An 18,735-nucleotide genomic window follows, 5' to 3' on the forward strand; every position below is an offset into this window, starting at 1 on the left:
CCCAATAGCACCTTCTGCTTTGCTATATCCTCACATAAGAGCATGGGTTTCAGCTGGTCAGCCGAAGCAGCTTTTTCCCTTCTGAACTTGTATTGCTCACAAGCTTCAATTCCATCTATATTATGGATTGCTTTTGAGTCTGTCCAATTTCCTTCGGCCCTTCTGGCAGCTTCTTGACTTCCATGAATAGCAATGGGCCCTTGGTCCGAAGGTATCTTCATGCAAAGATAAGATGGATGTAGAATTGCTTCGAAGGCATTAAGAGTACCACGACCAATGATTGCATTGTAAGGGTACTCCATGTCAACAATATCAAACATAACTTGCTCAGTCCTTGTGTTGTTGATGAATCCGAAGGCCACTGACATTGAGATTTTGCCGAGTGCTACAATCTGCCTTCCTCCGAAGCCGTAGAGGGGATGTGTGGCATCAAGAATTTTATCTTCGGGCTCTTGCATCTGTCTGAAGGCCTTAGCAAATATGATATCAGCTGCACTGCCTGTATCAACCAAAACATTGTGGACCAGAAATCCTTTGATAACACAAGAGATAACCATAGCATCATTGTGTGGGTAATCCTTGAGTTGAAGGTCCTCTTGGGAGAAAGTAATAGGAATGTGAGACCATCTTGACTTGATGAAGGGTCCTTGCACCCCGACATTTTGTACCCTTCTCTGTGCTTCCTTCTTCTGTTTCTTGTTGGCTGGTTCTGAACATGAACCGCCCGTTATCGGGAGTACCAGCTTCGGAACCGAAGCAGCTCCAGCTTGAATATTGAACGAAGCCATCAGCTCAGAAAAGTGGAAGTGAGTTCACCGGAGGTGGGCGCCAATGTTGGGGACTCGTTCTCAAATGCTATGAATTAAGAACAAGGCAACATAAAATGTTAAATATTAATGCCCTTCGTCCAATGAAGCATTATTCCTTTAAGGATTAATGAACTTCGGACGAAGGTTAAAGACGATACAATTACGAAGGTTAAATCTTCGTAATTGAACTCTAATAGATTATATAAAATAATACAAAATATGAAGCATCAAAGACAAATAAATTGTAAATGAACAACATCACTTTCATATTATATCAACTTAATGTATTCAAATATTAGATACATTTATACCTCTGCCTTGACAAAGATTAATTCCTGAGTGACGCGATTGCAATTACAGGAATGCGTGAACAGTAAAGGAATACTGTTCACTATTTATAGGCACAAGACACAGCCTGTGAGGAATTACAATAATGCCCCTCATAAAAGTTTACAACAACGACTCAAACACTTATGGACTAAAAGGTCCTTCTACTTTTAAGTCGGTTTGTAATTCCGAAGCTTCATGAACAGCAACCTTCGGTCATCACGTGCAGACAGCTTCAGCCGAAGCTGTTTCTTCCTGCAGGACCTTCGGCGACGAAGCATGGTCCCAACAGGTGGTTTGTAAGACGGGGGGCTAAGGTGTAGCCTGCAGTTCTGCTGACAGAGGAGAAGCATCATCAAAAGCAAAATTTCCATGATGGAAATCCTCATACCAGTCATCCTCGTTGACGAAGCCCTCTTGGTGAAGCTCTCTGTACTAGGGCCTCCGGTTCTGCTCATCTTGCGTAAGATGACGAACTTCTTCAGAGGCTTCGTCTATCTGCCTTTGTAGGTCGGCTAGCCGGGCCATCTTTTCTTTCTTCCTTTGCACTTGTTGATGCAGCATTTCCATTTTCCTGATTTCTTGGTCCAAATCGTCCTCTTGAGGCGTTGGACTGGTGGCCTTCCTCTTCTGGCTTTGGGCTTCCCGAAGAGAAAGGGTCTCCTGGTTCGGGTCCAGCGGCTGCAGAGCAGCAGCCCCTGTTGCTGAAGCTTTCTTTGGTGGCATGACGAAGGTCGATGCTTGCCGAAGGTGGTCAAAAAGGGTTCACCGAAGGTGGGCGCCAATGTTGGGGACTTGTCCTTAACTGCTATGAATTAAGAACAAGGTAACACAAAAATAGTTAAAAGTTAAAGTCCTTCGTCCTTCGAAGCATTATTTCCCTTGGGATATAAGGAGTTTTGGACGAAGGTTATGAAGGACATACCTTCATCAGTACAACAAATAATGAAGAAGGATTCACATAAAGTATGAGAAATAACATAAACACTTAAATATTATTATTAGCTCATTTCTATTTTATTATTATGGAAAATAGAAATGATAACAAATTACAAATGTACCTTCGGCTTGAAAGAAAGCAAAAGTACAAGTGTGACGCAAAAGCAAATGTCAAGTCAGCGTGAATAGTACGGGAGTACTGTTCACCTATTTATAGGCACGGGTCGCAGCCCATGTAAAATTACATCTAAGCCCTTTGCATTTGATAATAACTCCATAGTAATTTATCGGGGTCTAGATAGTCTTTTCCTCTTTAAGTCGGTTTCCTCTTTTCTGCCAACATGCCGAAGCTTCCTTGCGCACAGCTTCGGCTCTGTTCCATCCTTCGTTCTCCTTGTGTTCCTTCATACAACGATTTTGACATGTTCGAAGGGTCCATGTCCGAAGGTACCTGTTCATGTATTATACTCCAGAAACATTGTCAAATCACGTTTTTGAGGACCTTCGGAAGCCGAAGGCCCCCAACATTTGGCTCAAAAGAGTCAAAGTTGGGTCAGACTAGGCTTCACTAGACAGACCGGTGTGCACCAGACATGTCTGGTCCTGGCCTAGTCAGCTGGCCACAAGTGGCCGCTCTCGGATTTTTGATCGAGCACACTGGCTAAAATTCACCAGACAGTTTGGTGTGCACTGGACATGACCGGTGGGCCAAGCGACCAACGACTCTTCGCCCATGCCAATAGTTGGCAGCACAATCGTTGTTGGCCACGTCAGCACGGCAACGGTCGGGAAGGGTCACCGGACATCTTCGGTGCGCCACAAGACAGTGGTGCCCACCTGTAATGGAAGGCTGCCAATCAATCGATGCAATGACCGTTGCATACCAGTGTCTGGTGTCCATTAGACTGTCCGGTGCACCCACGGATAGAAGGCAATATGGAGTTTCCAAAGGAAGGAGCAACGACTCCTTGGCCCCTTGGGGCTATAAAAGAGGCCCCTAGGCACCTCTACTAGTACATGAAACTTGTTGGGGGCCTTCGGCTTCTGAAGGTCCTCAAAAACGTAATTTGACTATGTTTTCCAAGAGAAATATGTGAACAGGTACCTTCGAAGACAGATTGTGAGTATACAAGAACATGGTTAAGACGAAGCTTGACTGGGATGGCGATCACGATGAAGGATAAGACAATCACGAAGCTATGTACAGAAGAGCTTCGGCATAACGGCAGGAAGAGGAAACCGACTTAAAGATGAAAGGACAAATTAGACCCTGAAGAATTACTATAGAGTTATTGATAAATGTAAAGGGCGTTAATGTAATTTTGCATGGGCTGCGACCCGTGCCTATAAATAGGTGAACAGTATTCCCGTACTGTTCACGCTGACTTGGCATTCACTTTTGCGTCACACTTGTACTTTTACCTTCTTACGAGCTGAAGGTACACTTGCAATTTGATATCATTTTTATCTTCTCGTTATAATAAAACGGAAACAGGTCAATAATAATACACTACTGTCTATGCTATCTTTATGTTTTATATGATTCCTTCTCCATTATTACGTTCTATGTTTATGAAGGTATGTCCTTTATAACCTTCGTCCAAAAACCATTATATCCTTAGGGAGATAATGCTTAAAAGGACGAAGGACATTAACATTTAACATTTTGTGTTGCCTTGTTCTTGATTCATAGCATTTGAGAACAAGTCTCCAACATTGGCGCCCACCTCCGGTGAACTCACTTCCATTTTTTGAGTCTTGAACACTTTCGGCAAGCATCACCTTCGTCATGCCGCCGAAAAAAGCTTCAGCGACAGGGGCTGGTACTTTATAGCCGCTGGATCCCAATCAGGATGTCCTTTCTCTTAGAGAGGCCCGAAGCCAGAAGAGGAAGGCTGTCAGTCCAACACCTCCGGAGGATGACCTAGATCAGGAAATCCAAAACCTGGAGATCCTTCAGCAGCAGGTTCAACGCAAGAAGGAGAAGATGGCTCATCTAGCTGATCTTCAGAGACAGATAGACGAAGCTTCTGAAGAGGTTCGTCATCTTGTTCAAGATGATCAAAGCCGAAGGCCTCCACGCAGAGAGCTTCATCAGGAAGACTTCCACAATGAGGATGACTGGTATGAGGATTTCCATCATGGAAACTTTGCTTTTGATGATGCTTCTCCTCTTTCAACAGAATTGCAGGCTACACCATGGCCACAGTCTTACAAGCCACCCCAGCTCCCCATGTATGACGGTCACTCAGACCCGAAGCAATTCCTAATGAGCTATGAAGCGACAATATCTTCGTATGGTGGCAATACGGCAGTCATGGCAAAATCTTTTGTCATGGCCGTCAGGAGCGTTGCTCAGACTTGGTACTCATCCCTTCGGCCAGGGACAATCACTTCTTGGCAGAAATTGAAGGATATGCTGATAACTAGCTTCCAAGGGTTTCAGACGAAGCCAGTCACCGCTCAGGCTCTCTTCCAATGTACCCAGGACCACGAAGAGTACCTTCAGGCGTATGTCCGGAGGTTTCTGCGTCTGAGGGCACAAGCGCCAACAGTGCCCAATGAAATTGTCATTGAGGCCATGATTAAGGGGCTTCGGCCGAGACCATCAGTGTAGTACTTTGCCAGGAAGCCACCACAAACGTTGGAGAAGCTGCTCCAGAAGATGGACGAATACATTCGAGCTGACAATGACTTCCGCCAAAGAAGGGAGGAAGCATTCAGGTTTTCTGAAATGACCAGGGGCTTCGGAGGAAGATTTCACCCGAGGCATGTTAGGTCAATCCATAACTCTGCTCAAACTGATGATCGAGGAAGCCAGCAGCAAAGGCCACAACACTCTTCACAAGCTTCGGCCCAACAGCAGAATTCTTTTCGGCCACCAGCGCTAAGGGGCAGAGGCGTTAGGGGCTTCGGGGGAAGGTTTGGAGACCAGCCAAGAAAAATATATTGCCTATTCTGTGGTGAAGACAAGGGCCATACTACCAGGATGTGCCATGTTACCATCCAGAAGCAGAAGGAAATAACAGAAGCAGCAGCGCAATAGAGTCAGCCGAAGCAGGTCATGCATACTGCTTCGTATCACTCACCTTATATTCCAGAATATGTAGGCAACCACCCTGCAGCTTCTGTTGCTTCGGCAAGCCAATCCCAAGCATCCTGGCAGCAACCTCCACCGCCACCGCCGATTCAAAGAGGTCAGCAGCCAGAAGGGAGTCAGCGCACTAACCTTCAGCGGGACTTCAGAGAGGAGTCCGAAGCTCGCACAGTCAATAGCACTGTGCCAGAGTCGAAGCACATTTACTGACGAATATCCTACCTCAACAGCAGTTCTTTTACATTTTCTACATTCCCTATTACCCTTTTGTTAATAAGGAACAATTATGAAGAGTTTAAATGTCTTTAATTGAATTTCAATTTCTTGTAATATTTCCGTCTTTTACCATAATAAAAATATGTTTTTCCATAGGCTCGAGTTGCCGAAGCATACGAACTTGTTCGAAGCAGTAAAAAGTCGTTCCTAAGGGAGCGCAGTGTAAGTTTTCTAAACGTACAGCGAAAAATAAACGCTGATTCCGCTGAAAGTAAAAGGCGAAGAAGCTCCTAAGGGAGGCTTACAGTGAAAAATAAACGCTGATTCCGCTGAAAGTAAAAGGCGAAGAATCTCCTAAGGGAGGCTTACAGCGAAAAATAAACGTTGATTCCGCTGAAAGTAAAAGGCGAAGAAGCTCCTAAGGGAGGCTTACAGCGAAAAATAAACGCTGATTCCGCTGAAAGTAAAAGGCGAAGAAGCTCCTAAGGGAGGCTTACAGCGAAAAATAAGCGTTGATTCCGCTGAAAGTAAAAGGCGAAGAAGCTCCTAAGGGAGGCTTACAGCGAAAAGTCAGCGCTGATATAAAAAATGTGTGTGCTTTATCACAGGGGTATGTATCTGCGGCACAAATATCATTTTTGCATAACATGACATCATCACATCATTTTTGCATAACATAAGCATCATACAGCATAATGCATCTGGAACAAGAGGGGGATACAGTATTGACCTTCGAAACATATTTTGGGAAAGAAAAAATCGTGCTAAGGCACAAGGCAAATCGGGATGAAGTGTAGCCCCATCGGAAAAGCAACACACAGCTTTTTTACAGCTTCGAAGAATATTTCACGAAGCTTGGATATTTTTTATCAGAAAAGTAAGCAAATTCTTATAGAAAAGATTTTCTTCACGAAGCATGAAAAGAAGGGAAGGTGTTTTTTCGCCGAAGGCTCAAAAATGGTATGTATGCAAAGTTTCATGCATCATAAAGAATTAAACTATAAATAGATTGTATATTACATTTAAAGTTACAATATATTACACATTTTTACATTTCAAATGTTTTTACAATGGCATTCAATCCTCTTTAAGCACTATTTCTGCAGCTTCGTTCAATAGTTGGTTGACAACCTTGTCCATAATGGCTTCGGCCATTTGTCTAATTTCATCGTCCCCCTTCGGGTGGGGGCCCGGAGATGCCTCAGCAGTTTCTGAGGGAAGAAAAGATACGACTATATTACTATTACAAACCGAGAACGGAGTTTGGAAATAAAAATTACAGCATCATAAAAACCACTAATTAATACATATGTGCCCTTCGAGCTCTGTACTCTTTTCGGCAGCTTCCGCCACTTTTCTAGCATCGTGGATGCCTTTTTCACTCCTTTGAATAATTTCTTGCACCAGTTCTCGGCCGCCGTTATCCCAGATATCGGTGAAGAATTTTCCGCCGATCATGCTTGCTTCGGGTGAGGGGTCTTTAATGTCTTCAGTAGACAATATAGCTTCGGACTGCGCTAGGGATTTTACATGTTCACAGCCTTTCTTCTCCAAAACAGTAGCAATCCCTCTAGCACCCGAAAAAGCGCAGATGTCGCCGCGGCTGTTCAGAATTTCCTCGAAGGCCTCCGCTTCGTGGCTGATCCATTCCATGGGACCTTCGGGATCGCCTCTTGAAAAATTCTCTTCACTAGAGAACGCGCCAACGCTGGCGAAGCTGGATTTTATCTTTTTGATGCACTCTATGGATTTAACATAACACTTCCTCTGGGATGCACGAAGCTCCTTAACACTTATCTCCAAATGATTGGCCAATTGGTCACTAAGCTCTCGTTTTGTCTCTTCAAGTATACGTTCTTCTTTAGCTCTAGCTAGCTGTTTCTGAAGATCTTTAATTTCACGTTTTTGAGCTTCGGCCTGGGCCTTCGAAGCAGCTTCGTCCTTTCTTACCTTGTCTATCAATGTAAGCAGAATTTTATCTTTTTCCAGAGCTTCGTTTCTTAGTTTAATAACTTCTGATCATAGATTGTTGAACACAATCTCATAGCTCTCGTCCTCGGCACTCTTTTGTGCTCTCAATGCGTTGCTTAGAATTAAATCCTATATGAAAAAGAGTTTGTATAAGAATAAAAGAATGAGTTACGAGTTATAAAGTTTCCAAACGACTAATCCCCATACCTTCAGGCTATTATACGCAAGACTATCCGCGAGATCTTCTTTCGTCATAGCACTTAAGCTAGCTTCGAGCTTCGGAAACCCCATGCTTCTAGACATCTCCCGGCAGACGGATAATTCTTTACTGTCTGGGAGGCAGTATAGGAAATCCTCTTCGTCCGTCCCATTGAATACTAGTGCCCCCCTCGGATATTTTAATTCTTTGGCATAGTGATTAGCTTCAAAAACTTCTTCTTCCGATAACTTTTTCCTCGAAGCATGACGCATAATATAATCGTATGTTTTGGAAGATGCTTCGGGGACAGCAGTGTCAATTTCTTCGACCGAAGCTGGCTCCGACATTTTCAGTTCTTCGGTTGCCTTTGCAATTTTTACTTCTTCTGCTTCCGAAGGTATTGCCTTGATTGGTTCTGAAGGCCCAAATTCAACTCCAGTTTGTTGCTTTGGAGCCTCAGCAACAGACGCTTCAGCAAGTGCCTCACAAGTTTCAGCAGTTTTCTTTGGAGTTTTGCTTGGAAGTTTAATTGTTTCCAAAACATCTAACACATTAACCATTCTTTTCCTTTTTGGGGTTACTGTCGGCCCCTTTTTAACTTTTGCTACTTCAATTTCTACTGAAGGACTTAAAATTTCTGATATTTTTGCTTCCTCAGTTGATGCTTTTGCTTCTTCCATCTTTTCTATCGATGGTGCTTCGGCCATCTCTTTGGTTTCTGGTAACAGACTCTCTGGCTCCTCCAATTCTTTTGTTGTTGGCGCTTCGGCCATTTCTGCGACTTCTGGCAGCAAGATTGGCTCTTCAGCCTCGGTGGCCGAAGAGGTCTCTCCGGTGAATTCAGGCACCGTGGCTGGTTCAATATAGCGTGGCCGATGTGTGAGAACTTTTACCCTTTTTCTCTTCGGTGCTGGCTCACTAGGAGCAGCTGCAGTTTTTTCTTTCGCAGAAGTTGTGCCTTTTCTTTTCTGCCCTCGAATGGGATAGCGGTAGTCGGGGTAGACGAACCCGATTGCATCAAATACCCGGTTGAGTATTTTCCTTTTTCGGCCTCCGAAGGCCGCTGACAAAGCAGTATCTTCGGCCTTCGAATATGCCCCAAGCAATTCATCACTTACAGTCTCAATGCTCTTTAACCAATCATCATCTGGTTCAACGAATTTGTCTCCATACTTGAATGTGTACTTCAGTCGGACTAGCCCACCTTCGTCAGTTTCTTTAATAGTTTCTTTCGGCATTTCCCAATTATCCGCAAGAGGCCACACTCTGAAGGCAATATGTTCTTGTGTTAAATCCCGCGTCCCAATAAAAGAACAAACAACTCCGAAGGCTCTCTGGCATTCTTCGGCTGCTTCATTCATTTCCACCTTCGGCCTTCGCAGGCCGAAGCGTTGCCAAATGGGATGCATAATAATCTTCTTTATATCTTCTCGAGATTTCAAGTCATTTTTCACGTAAAACCATTCCGTCATCCAATCGCCAGGCCACCTCTTGGGAAAGGTCGGCACTGGGCAGCTTGACCCAGAACGAGAGCCGAAGCTATAGCAGCCAAAGTTGTTATGCTATTGTTCCTTACCCCAGGGTTTTGTCTCGTACAACAATTCGTGTATATTGCAGAAGCTCTTTGCATCAGGTTCCAAGCCTTGGCTCCTAACAGCCCACACGAAAATATTCATCCTTATGATCGCTTCGGGGATAAGTTGGTGAAGGTGGATTTCAAATATCTTCAGCACCTCCACAATAAAACGGCTCAGGGGAAATCGCAGTCCAGCTTTCAAGAAGCTTCGAAATATTACAACTTCATTTTCCTCAGGAGTTGGGCAAGTCTTCTCTCCCTCGTCGGCCCTTACAATAGACAAATCCCGGAAATATCTTCCCCTCATGTTGGCAAGATGACTTTCTTTAATACTTGATTTGCCGAAAACCGCATGGCTTGGTCGCAAAGGTCGATCTTCGGAGCCTTCGCCACCACTATCCGCATCATAGCTGTCGCTGTCACCAGTATCTTCAGATAAACCTTCCAAAATTTCTTTGGTGATCTTCTCTGTGTTGGTCTTCGACATAGACTGAAGAAAACCCAGATGCATCTCTTCAGAAAGACTCAGCTTCATTTCGGCAACAACCTTCTTCTCCTCAGACATCTCTTCGGAATTCTTTCCTCTCGCTTCCAAAGCTTAAAACCAGGGAGGCAACAAAATATTTGTGGGCAGAAAACTATTTGAGCAGGCAAAACGAATGGCAAGGAAGCGTGCCGAGTAAATTGTATCGAGCCCGTATTTATAAACCCATTATGTTGGAAACTGGAGGGCCCCATTTGCCAATGACTGTTGCTATTCTAGCAAAGGGGAGGTGTTTTTTTGGACCTTCGGTCGAAGCCTTCGTCCATGTCGCAATATAAACTTGTTATTCCAGCAAATTAATATTGCGAGGGGCTACTGTTGGGGGCCTTCGGCTTCCGAAGGTCCTCAAAAACGTAATTTGACTATGTTTTCCAAGAGAAATATGTGAACAGGTACCTTCGAAGACAGATTGTGAGTATACAAGAACATGGTTAAGACGAAGCTTGACTGGGACGGCGATCACGACGAAGGATAAGACAATCACGAAGCTATGTACAGAAGAGCTTCGGCATAACGGCAGGAAGAGGAAACCGACTTAAAGATGAAAGGACAAATTAGACCCTAAAGAATTACTATAGAGTTATTGATAAATGTAAAGGGCGTTAATGTAATTTTGCATGGGCTGCGACCCGTGCCTATAAATAGGTGAACAGTATTCCCGTACTGTTCACGCTGACTTGGCATTCACTTTTGCGTCACACTTGTACTTTTACCTTCTTACGAGCTGAAGGTACACTTGCAATTTGATATCATTTTTATCTTCTCGTTATAATAAAACAGAAACGGGTCAATAATAATACACTACTGTCTATGCTATCTTTATGTTTTATATGATTCCTTCTCCATTATTACGTTCTATGTTTATGAAGGTATGTCCTTTATAACCTTCGTCCAAAAACCATTATATCCTTAGGGAGATAATGCTTAAAAGGACGAAGGACATTAACATTTAACATTTTGTGTTGCCTTGTTCTTGATTCATAGCATTTGAGAACAAGTCTCCAACAAAACTTTATAAGAGCACACTACAACCCTAAGACTCCATGACCACGTTGTTCTAGTGTTTGAGAGAGATTTAAGTGCGTTTCTAAGCTGTCACTCTGTCATTTTTGTTCTTGCGCTCTCTTCTTCACTTGTGTGCGTGTACCGACTCCCTCTCCTACTCTAAGTTTGATTGGGATCATTTGTGTAAGGCTTTGAGAGACTCCAAACTTGTGGAGATTCCTCACAAATGGGTTTCATATAAGGAAGAATATCATGGCACTAAAGTTTGATACTTGGATCACTTGAGAAGGATTGAGTGCAACCCTTGACCAAAGGAGGTCACCGCAACGTGGAGTAGGTTTTGGCTAAACCAAAGGAAAAATCGTTGTGTCTCTTGTTCATTTAGTTTACCGTGATTTCCATCTTCCTTTGAGCATAAACTTCACTTGCATATTTCTCCTATTTGATACACATCTCAAGGGAGCATCAAGTGAAGAGTCTTTCTTTCTCCCCTCTTCTCATCTGAACATGGTTTTAAGACACCCTAACCCATTTATTGGACCAAGTTTGTGTTGTTTGGAGCAAGTCTTGCAGGATCACCTATATATATTCACCCCCTCTAGGTGCTCTCAATTGGTATCAGAGCCATTATCTTCATCAAGGGACTAACCGCCCGAAGAGATGGGTCTTAAGGCATGGGGAAGGTGACTGGCGAGAAGTAGAAGGAGATCCCCTCCAATGAAACACCCAAGGGAGAGACTATTGACTCCGGGTCTAGCAAGAAGAAGGACATGAAAAAGAAGAAGTGCATAAAGAAGATAGTCTACTACGACAGCGACGCTTCTTCATCTTCACCAAGGGAGGACGATGACTCATCCTCTATAAAGAAAAATACGGTCAAACAAAACTATTCTAAGACCTCTTTTAATTATTCTTGCATTTATTACAATGCTAATGCTCATTTATTGGCTATTCCTCTTAGCTAGACTCCCCACTTTGATGGGGAGTATTATTCTTAGTGGAGTCATAAAATGTGGAATCATATATTTTCTCTTCATCCTAGCATTTGGGATGTGTTGAAAATGGAATGCAATGTGTAGATAGTGATGATGAGAATTTCAATGCTATTCATGCACAAGAAATGATTCACAAAAATACCCAAGCTACTACTGTGCTTTTAGCCTCTATATGCAGGGATGAATACAACAAGGTTAGTGGCATGGAGAACGCCAAAGAAATATGGGATACCCTCAAGGTCTCTCATGAGGGTAACAACATCACCATGATCACTAATATATAGAGTTAGTGGAAGGCGAGCTGGGGAGGTTTGCCATGAAGAGAGGGGAAGAACCAACTGAAACGTACAACAGGCTTAAGACCCTGGTGAACAAGATCCAAAGCTATGGGAGTACAAGATGGATGGATCACGACGTCGTGCGACTAATGCTTAGGTCATTTATCGCTATTGATCCTAATCTTGTAAACCTTATTCGTGAGAATCCCAGGTACACCAAAATATCGCTCGAAGAAATTATTGGAAAATTTGTAAACGGGCTCATGATGGCAAAGGAGGCGATGTACGTCGACGACATCGCCAACATACCTCTTCCTCACAACAAGCTGCAACTTGTTTCTCTCAAAGCGGCGGCCAACAAGGATGTGCTCCCCGACAAGGTGGCGCAAGTTGAGGCGGTCGGTCTTAATGAGGATGAGATGGCGCATGTGATCAAGCGCTTCAAGACCGCTTTGAAGGGACGCAAGGACTACCCAAACAAGAGCAAATCAAGGGGAAAGCATTCATGCTTCAAGTGCAGTAAGTCCGGTCATTTTATTGTTTGTTGTCCTGATAATGAAAATGACTAGGACCAAGATGTAACACTACAAAACCATCAACTAAAAATAATGCATTTAGTTTATTAGTGGTAAATATGGTAATGAATTTTTCTTTCTAGTGTTTGATTTTTATTTGCATTTAGAGTAATTTTGTTTGCTCATATTTGATTTTTGGATGTTTAGTAGAATTTCTTTTATATTGAGAATCCAATTAATTAATATAGAAGTATTGGTCCAAAAATAAATATTTTAGTTATAAATAATTTTGGAATAATTATTATGATTTTTTAGAATTATTTAAAAATATATTTATTTATATTTTAAAATATAAAAGAAAAGAAGAGAAAAAGAGAAAACTGAAAACCCTAAATCTAACCAGTCATTTCGGTCCACTAAGGCCCATCAGCCGCGCGCCCCATCCCCCCTCTCTCTCTCTATGGTGCGTGGGTCCGCCCTGGCCCCGTGGCCTTCTTCTTTCCAGGGAGCCGCGCCACGTGCCCTGGCTCACGCCCGCTCGCCTCCCTCGAACCAGAAACCGCCAGCGTCGTTTCCCTCTCTCCCTCGCCCACTTCCCTCTCCTTCAAGCCGGTAACCGTCGAGTTATTGGCCGCCACCATTGATGGTGTTGATGGCCGACCGTTCTCTCCCTCCCCTCGGCGTCTCCCTCTCCTCTCCCCTCTCGCTCTATAAAGCCCGCCCGAGCTCCCTCTCCTCTCCTCTTCGGTCAGATTAAGAATATAGATTTTACTAGTCATGATAAATGTATTCATATGTATAGCACTTAATTACTTAGAAATAGTAAAATATCTAGTTATGTCAAAATAACTATGTTTATGGTATTAAAGTCCAAAATTAGTAATCTACATTAATTCTTAGAATATTAATGTTAGGTGATTTAGAAATAAACATTTTTAGCTATACGTAAAATTTCTATCTAGAAAGAAAAGGATAAAACCCAAAAGTCTATTATTAGTAATAAAGAAAATAATTACCGTAAAGTTTGTTAAGACATTTTTTATCTATATTATACTAGATAAACTAGCGTCATAGTCACCTACTCATATTTTCACCAAAGATAACTCGCAGTGGAAGATATAGTGGATTAAAAAATATTTATGTTGTAGACATATTTATGAGTACAGTTGTGTGATGTATGAATGTGTATGTAATGGTGAATGATTACCCATGTAAGGGTGTATGTTTATTTATTTGGCATATGTATTCTTTTGTATGTATGATACGTAAATCGATGCTATTAGTTGACTGTGAGGTAGACGAACCAAACTCGTTCAAGAACAACCCATAGGACACTTTCGTGCAAGGCAAGTGGATTCTCCCTCTGCGTTTCTATTTGTTCCGAAATAATGCATACAATAATGTTTACTTTTGGATATATATTGCATAATTTGATGGAATTTGCTTAAATAAGGATTTCCTAGAATTACCAACCCTATTCCTTGAATTACCCTGGGATAAATGCTATGCTTAGCAATTTTTGCTATTGCTCAACTTGATAAATATGATGTCACTCTTTTAAATGATACTATGTTCCGAAAATAAAGTTTTATTATGACGTTAACCCAATGGTTAAACAAGAACATTTTGTGTTAAATGGAACATGGAGTGACCACCCAGGATAACAGTACAACCACGAGTGCTATAATAGCTCTAGCTTTGGTAATTAGCTCTATAGACTTAGTGCTTAGCAACCCTACCTGAAAGATGGGCAAGAGGGGGCGGCAGAGGTTTGGTGGCAGCTCATGTTAACATGGGGTGGTAGTCTTAGCTAAGTTACCTCACCTAGAGGGCCATCAATACTGACGTGGAAACCTTAGCGGGTGGCTTTGTACTAAGGATATTTTGTGAAAGCCTCATAATGGATCCCTAGCCATTCACCTCGGCAGTGTTTATGGGTCCGATCAACCCAGGCTAGATGGGACACATGGCTTGTGGGTAAAGTTGTACCACCTCTACAGAGTGTAAAACTGATATGTCAGCCGTGCTCACGGTTAAGAGCAACCTGGACCCTCACATGATAATTGAACTTAAAGATGGAAAATAAATCGTGATCTGAGGATCTACCAGTGGTTTGCTTAAGTGATTTCACATAAGTGTTTTTGATATAATCTTATGCCTTTGATTAATTGGGATATTTGGGATACATACTTATTAGTAAGACAGGTGTTGCTAATAAAATATTGACCAACTAAAATGCTTACCGCTTATCCATAGCCTACCTTGTTTACTTGAATTAATTTCCCCCACTTGCTGAGCCTCGACCATAAGTGAGCTCACCCTTGCTAATATTTTAATCAGAGGGTGATGACGAAGACTCCGCAGATGATGTTGATGCGGTTTGAGTCTAACGATGCGCCAGTCACCTTCCTGTGGAAGAATGTCCATGTTTAGTTTCGCCGTACTTTGATTATCATAGTTGTTAAGATACAACGTTCTGGATGATGTAATAAAGTTACTCTACTCTCTTTACGCCTTTATTGCATTGTCTTTTGATATATTACACTTGTGACATCAACATATGTGTGGAAAATGGATCTTGGCCCACATATGCTATGCATTCGGTTTTGCCCCCAGAACCGGGTGCGACAGAAGTGGTATCAAAGCTATGCTGACTCTAGGTCGTTATACTAGTTGGAAATGAAAAGCCAAGTCTGTTCAAAACATGCTAATTTTGTTCTTACAAAATTATTTTATTAACCTTACCTCTTTAAAATTCAACTGAGTTGAAAATTTCTATTGTAGATGGTTCGTACTATCCAAACCACTCGGGTCAACACCAACTACATCCCTCCGCCGCGGCAAGTTCCTGTCTACCTAGTGGTAGTCGAGGAAATCCCTGTGGCTCTCCCTCGCATTCGTGTGGAGAACGAAGTCATTCTGGAGGACAGCTCGGAGGAGTTTCTGCCTACGCCCACCCCATTGGCAGAATCACTAGCCTTCGTAGTTGGATTGTCATCTTCAGCACCGCCAGCACCAGCAGTCCAAGCCCCTGCTCCCGGAGGTGATGACCCGAGCGACTTTGGTGATGATGATGAAGACAACGACGACGACGACGAAGAAGAAGAAGACGAAGAAGAGAACATCAACGAAGAAGCCAACGATGAACAGCAGGACCACTACGTGGGGTTATGGCCTGTCACTGAACATTATACCTCAATGCTCGAGACGGGGCACTTCCCTAACCTTCTGCAGGATGTTCTGCATGCGTTGGTAACCTACGTCTGACCCCTGTATGAGACAAGGCGAGTGTACAAGCCTCCTCAGGCTTGCTACTACATCACTCGTATTCATGTCAGGGTGATGGATGCAGGTGATAGAGGGTTTAGGACTCTGTCAGCTCATGAGTCTCTGACGCTGCTATCCACCTACACTACTTCGGTCAGCGATGTTGCTAGGAGAACTCTGTGGTCCCTCAGCCACACCTACCGGCAGCAGCTGCACAACATGAAGTACATGCATCTTCCTCTGTGTATTCGTGGAGAAAGCCAGACCAGCATTATTCCAGGTGGAGCTGGAGAAGATCGCCTCAACACCCTAGCTGGTGTGGTGGCAGGTCTTAACACTGACCTAGATAGTGCTACCCTGGACCTCTCTAGGGTACACTTGGAGCTAGACGATGCACACGCAAGGATCACAGCCTTAGAAGCTCAGCTTGATGGAAGGAATCCCTCTGAGTTCAAGTCCCTGCCATGGCGTTATCCCCTCCCCTCAAGAGGATCCGCTATGGAGAACCAGGATCCATCACCAGGCTGCTATAGATTTTTCAATTATGTTGTAATAAGTTAGTTTTTGCGTTAGACGATAAACATCTTTATAATATTATGCTTATAATAATAACAACCATGTGATGGTGTTATTTGAAATGTTCGATTTGGATTTTTGCTTGAGTGCAATGGTGTTATGAAATGATGGCCATAAGAGCATAAAAAATATTAATTAATTTAACCTTAATAATAAGCTATTCCCCCTAGAATCTTCTCTACTCCTCACTTACCCCGGGATTGCACTTTCTAACCAACCAGATGGTGAACACTCGATCAGGTCCCAATAACCACCAGAACTAGCATGGTCAGCAGTTGCCACCACCACCACCCAACCCCACTATGGATCAATTCATCGCAGCGCAGATGCAACTTCTGCAAGGACTCATAGCTTTGGTGCAGCAGATTCAGCAAAATCAACAGAACCAACAATACCAACAACAACAACAACATGCACCCCAAGCTAGGGACAAGCACCGGGACTTCATGAGTCATCACCCACCTGCTTTCTCTCATGCAGTAGACCCTTTGGATGCCGATGACTTGCTAAAGGTCATTGGAAAGAAGTTACACATCACCCAGTGCAACGACTAAGAAAAGGTCTTGTACGCTTTGGGAAGACTCAAAGGAGCCGCGTACGATTGGTGGGATGCCTTCACCGTGGCACATGCCAATGCTGATGCCATAACCTGGCAGGAATTCCAAGTGAACTTCCATGCTCAGCATATTCCCTCGGGAATCATGAAGCTCAAGAAGAAGGAGTTCCTTCCCCTCACACAAGGGAATATGTCTGTTAGTGAGTATCGTGATCGCTTCACCCAGCTTTCACGTTACACCCTAGGAGAAGTGGACACTGACGAGAAGCGCCAAGAATGTTTCTTGGAAGGCTTGATTGGACCCTTGAACTACCAATTACACAGCCATAGCTTCCCCAACTTTCATACTTTGCTGAACAAGGCAATTGACCTCAAAAGCAAAAGGAAAGAGCTGTCGGATCACAAGATAAAGTACTACGGGTAGACCACTAGGAATACCCGTCAGAACAACTCCCAAGGTTCTCAGTTCCACTCCGAAAATCAGAGTGGGAACAACAACTATCAAGCACAGCGCTCTGAACATCAAGGTCAGAGGAGCAACCAATACTAGAACCAGCAGAGAAGCAGCACTCAGACCGGTCAAAGGTCTAGTGTCCTACAACAGAATCGTCAAGGAAGCGTCGTGAACACACCGGCCAAGAACAACAACACAACTACCCTAGTTCAACCTAATGGTTGTTTCAAGTGTGGCAAACTTGGCCACTATGCTAACAACTACCCAAGGCATAATCAACAGACACCCCAGAAGAACAACAACCAGAGGACTGACCAAAACACACCTGCTCGTGGATCTACACAGAACAAGACTCCACAGAACCAGAGTAGGGGAAGAGTCAATCATGTGACAGCAGAATCAGTTCCTGAGGATGCCGATGTGGTGTATGGTATGTTTCTTATTAACTCCATACCTGCATTAGTTTTATTTGATTCTGGAGCATCTCACTCCTTCGTAACAAAGTCATTTGTGGAAAAACATAATATACCAAACTATCCCTTGAAGAAGAAACTATTAATTCAATCACCAGGAGGTGAACTTAGAGCCACTCACTCATGCCCTCAGACTAAGATTGATTAGAGGCCTAAGCTTTCTAGTAGAGCTGATAATATTGGAATCAAGTGGAATCGATGTGATACTTGGAATAGACTACTTGACCAAGGATGATGGAGTAATATCCTGTGTCAAAAGGATGATTACATTAACCAGACCGCAAGGAGAAAGAATTGAAGTCAATGTCAGTATGCCAGCAACAGCAGAAGCAATGATGAATCAGTTGGAAGAAAAATCTTTGGAGCACATCAGAATAGTGTGTGAATACCTAGACATATTTCCGGAAGAATTACCAGATATGCCACCTGATCGTGATATAGAGTTTTCTATTGAACTATTACTCGGAACCGCACCAATTTCAAAAAAAGCTTACCGAATGGATGTCAAAGATTTAATTGAACTGAAGAAACAAATAGAAGAATTACTAGAAAAAAGGTTTTATTCGCCCCAGTTCATCACCATGGGGAGCCCCAGTTCTATTTGTGAACAAGAAAGATGGTTCAAGGAGAATGTGTGTGGACTATAGAAGCTTGAACGAAGTAACAATTGAGAATAAGTACCTGTTACCTTGGATTGAAGATCTGTTTGATCAGATGAGAGGAGCTACAGTATTTTCAAAAAAAAAGATCTAAGATCAGGCTATCATCAGTTGAAGATTCGGACTGAAGATATACCTAAAACAGCCTTCACCACAAGATATGGACTATATGAATTATTAGTCATGTCTTTTGGACTGACTAATGCACCAGCTTACTTTATGAACTTGATGAATAAAGTATTCATGGAATACCTTGACTAGTTTGTGGTGGTATTCATC

This window comes from Zea mays, chromosome 1 (genome assembly GCF_902167145.1).
Source record: "Zea mays cultivar B73 chromosome 1, Zm-B73-REFERENCE-NAM-5.0, whole genome shotgun sequence".
Classification (NCBI taxonomy): Eukaryota; Viridiplantae; Streptophyta; class Magnoliopsida; order Poales; family Poaceae; genus Zea; species Zea mays.